The 4395-nt window shown below is 35.7% G+C and overlaps 1 long non-coding RNA gene across 1 annotated transcript; it reads right to left on the reverse strand.

Annotated features, from left to right (window-relative positions):
* Nucleotides 1–491: 491 nt before the first annotated feature.
* Nucleotides 492–3813, reverse strand: LOC147516714 (uncharacterized). Its single transcript, XR_015213726.1, has 4 exons — nucleotides 2553–3813; nucleotides 1613–2324; nucleotides 758–1192; nucleotides 492–658 (listed from the first exon to the last, which is right to left on the reverse strand). It is a non-coding gene; the product is annotated as an uncharacterized LOC147516714 (long non-coding RNA).
* Nucleotides 3814–4395: the final 582 nt, after the last annotated feature.

Consider the following 4395-nt stretch of genomic DNA (forward strand, 5'->3'; position numbering starts at 1 on the left):
ATTGCATATAATACATACCATCAAAACAAAAACTTTGAGCTGAAGGGCTGTTAAAGGGGGGTATACCTTAACTTTGCTGCACCTATGATCATTTACACCCTTAATAATAATCAAGCAAGTTCAAAAATCAGGTGTCTAATACTAATTTTTTCTTTGCTAAACTGAACAATTTGAAAACGACATGTTTGCGATAATTTTCATTTGCACAGAACGTCAATCATGGACTATTGGAGCTTGTTTGTAATTAATAGCAGTGTCGTGAGATTGTGTACCTGAGAACTTAGCATCACAGAATGCTCTCACTGAAACACAGGTGTGCCCTTGTTGTTCAGACATTGATGTGGAAACAGTGGCGCAATGAGTTCCCACATTTTGTGAAAGATAGGTCTGGAAATCATTGACCACTAAACGGTTCTCAGCCATAAGTTTAACTTCTCTAGATGCATTCATAAACACCAACACAAGAAGCTAAGGAAAAAAAAAATACAAAGTTCAACGGAACTTAAGGAAAGAATAAATTAGGACAGCAATCAACAGAGCAAAGGAATACCTATTTTTGAAACTAACAAAGCATTATCGTTTAGAGACTTTTCCAAGTCTACCAGCAGAACACACGCTTGATAAGCCAATGCATTTTCCTCCAAATTAGAACTACAACCTACAAGAATCAATCAAGCAAGACTTGAGGAAACTATAAACATATAGCATAACGGTTCTAATCTATAATCTATAAAGGGGACTTTAAATCTAAACAAACCTGGTTGTGAAGCCTAGCTGATGAAGAAAGCTTAGCAGCAGCAGCAGATTCAGTTGAGCTAATAACAGAAGCAGGCTTGGTTTTTTCAATGGGAACTAAGGCAGATAATGGGTCGAAAACCCAAGAAAGGCCTAGGTGGGGACTGTGTCATAGGTGCCAAGAGTTTAGCTCTGTTACCCGGACCTAAGCATCAATTACTGCTTTTGCAACTACCTTTTTCTTAGGTTTCATGACTTTTGGCTTTGTTCCCATAACCTTACATATTGGTTTCTTCTCATTCTTACTCGAGCTGCAATGATAGATGGACTTTTAAATCATCCATGTATACTCCATCTTCAATATCCAAATTGCTCACATCCACCTCAACTTTAGGAGGAATGTGCTCAGCTGGACACTGGTAGAGTAATTGTTCTCTTATCTTGTGAAGATATCCCCCTGCTCCATAAAAAGAAATAGAATAACGTCAACCAATTATATACATCTCTTACCAGGATTAGCATGGGGGGTATACTGTTGAAAGAAAAAATAATGATACTGAAAGTAAGAAACAAAGATCTAACTACCCGACTTTAATAAAATGGAACCTTGAAAGTTAAATGACTATGACTCAACAGATGCCTTTTATCCAGCTCTTTGTTACTTAAATCAGAGTTACACTAGTCTTGTTGGGTGTCTACTGTCTAGTAATAGTCCCTCAAAATGTCATAGACTACTTTGCGGCCATATACCAAATTAAACTTCAAAGGAGATAATGTTCCAATGATATACCAAAAGTCTCTAAGCTGGATGAAGATTTATATTCAGTACACTATTGAAAGAAAAAAGAATGATACGAAGAAACAAATATCTAACTACCCGACTTTGATAAAATGGAACCCTGAAAAGTAAATGACTCATCAGATGCCGTTTAGAGCTCTTTGTTGCTTAACTCAGAATTACACGAGCCTTAGCTTGCTTGTTGCTTGGTGACTACTGTCTAGTAAAACAGCCCCTCAAAATGCCATAGACTACTTTCAGTCATATACCAAATTGGACTTCATAGGAGATAATGCTTCAATACAAAGAGGGCAGTGTGAGAGAAGGACCCACAAGGTGCCTGGTTTAAGAAACCAATACAAGTGAATGGAGAAACTACACAGAGTTGAGTAAATGAGAGACTGATTCCCCAGAAGAATAGTAGAACGGTAGAAGGGATAAACGTTCACAATGACTTGCTAAACTAAGTGCACTATGTACATTAAGTTCATCATCAATATTTTCTACATGTCCTCCACTAATATCAATCTCAGATATAAAGTTATTAACCTTAGCAGAACTTTCTAGCTATCAGCTAAAACATCAACAAGGGCCTTTTAGAAATGCACCATTGCTAAACAAGCATCCAAGTCTTTAAGCACATCAATAAAACCTGGGTACATAAACTAACAAAATTAACACCAAAATTAAAATCCCTAAACCAACCCCAATCCAGTGCATTGAAACTGTTTTCTGCAGTAAAAAAACTCTGACAACCTAAGTTGCCGAAACCATAACTTTCTCCCCACACATCCAAATGAGTTGGGGCTTTCTGCGTTGAACAAAGGACTCATTCAACTTTCATTCAGAGTTGGATTCAATTAAAAATATTAAACGTTCAATTTTATATGTAATATCAAAGTAGGAGGCAGAAGCACAAAATTTCCAATTCATCCTTAACACTTTGCACTCAATTTAAATTCAACAACCACACCACATTCAATCTGATCTTAAACATGTTCAAATAACATTAAAACAGAGTTAAAAGACAATTACTCACCTTAGGAATGAACCCCAACAGTAGTAGATAACGCTTTGATTAATGCTTCCATCACTAGCTACGACCTATTTTGAAATCATATAACCAGAGAATTTGACCCAAGGCCTGAGTTTCTACGATTGATATTCACACACCAAAATTTAAATACTGAGTTACAGATTGAGATTAGCACGGACAACAACAATAAATCCAATAAACCATAGACAATTCTACAGAATTTTTAATCAAAAGTCTCGATATTTTACTGCGACAAATAACCCCTCTCAATCTTTCGAACCAATCAATTTCATCAAATAAGTAAGATTTCATGTTTAACTAATAAGATTGGATGAATTCAATAGGAAAAATATAAATATGATGTAAAACTTGAAATAGATTCAGCGGAACCTAGACGAACTAGTGATGTTCAGTTATTTGTATGCTCCCCTCCTCATTTTCTCTCGAGAGAAATTCCAATGTAAAAAAGATATAACATGCCATAAACTGATGAGGAGAATGACCAACCCCTTTCTCATTATTTTCCTGCATGCCATTGTTTGTCTTAATTACTAACTAGAGGTGTTGTCCTTGAAACATTAATAATTCATTTCAGGTAAGGTGACGGGGCGCATCCATGCTTGTTGTTGGCTACTTGGCTCCCCCTCTTAAAATTAGATGATAAGCTTCCTTTTATTCCAGGAGGTGTACCCCACGCCTATCCTACTTAACTTAGATAGAGATAGACTCACATATATTCTCTAGACCAGCTCATGCTTTAACTAATGAAGTGTCTAGTTAACTTAATAATCAACGATGCTTATTTTACATACCTTGTCTGCTCCTCTTCATCCCACATGCACATATACACCATCCCACTTATAACCTAGTTAGTCAATTATAAAAAAAAAAACATATATTTTAATACAAAACATTTGGGAAATAATACAAAATCAAGCAAATGAATAAAATATACTCCGGTTACCGTACCTTGTAACCGAGACTAATTTAATATCAGTACAAAATAATTTCCGACTATCGTCGACAAAATAAATCTACACAAAATTTTCTTTATTAGCACTAAAATGGCACGTAAAATTATTAGAATACCCTTCAGTGAAATTCCAAGTCATTATATTGGCGCCAACCCAACAACTCGAATAGATAATATCAAAATTGGCACAACACGTTCACAGAACTCATTAACACAAAAAAGTAAGTTACCTTTTTAGTATTAACACTTGACCTCCAAATCAAACAAACCATGTAACTTAAGGAAACTCAATGCGACAAATCAATTTACAGTTACAAAAATGTGGGGTTATTACAATATTGTACTTGCATCTATTAAAAATATCTTAAACAGCCGGGCTTAAACATTGTGAAGGTGAACTTGGTCGACTTGAATACCAACTCTAGTGTTATAGAATGAGTAGAGACTAAGTTCTAATTGTCACTTAGTGACACAGACACCTAGGAAGAAATATATACGATCTCCTCTGGTGAGCAATTTTTATTGAAGCTTGTGTTTTAATATGTTTTATGTGTGTGTGACATTGGTAGCATTTAACTTTTGGTGGGGCTATCAGTTGTACCTTACGAAATACTCTGAGTACTTGCATCTCAAACAGCATGTTGCTCTAACTTAATTTTCTGCTTCGTGTTTTTTTTTTGCTGAAATCTTCTTCTGCTTTGTTGGACTGTAGCAACTTCCAATCCCTGTACGGGCTGCAGTAGCAGATTATTTGTCAGACGAGGCAACACATCAAGTCCAAGATCCAGTTTATGGCTATGTAAAGATTATAGACCAGTTACGACAGCAGATAACCATGCTACAACATGAACTAGCAAAAACACAAGGTGAAAT

The sequence above is a fragment of the Coptis chinensis genome, chromosome 2 (assembly GCF_015680905.1).
Source record: "Coptis chinensis isolate HL-2020 chromosome 2, ASM1568090v1, whole genome shotgun sequence".
Classification (NCBI taxonomy): domain Eukaryota; kingdom Viridiplantae; phylum Streptophyta; class Magnoliopsida; order Ranunculales; family Ranunculaceae; genus Coptis; species Coptis chinensis.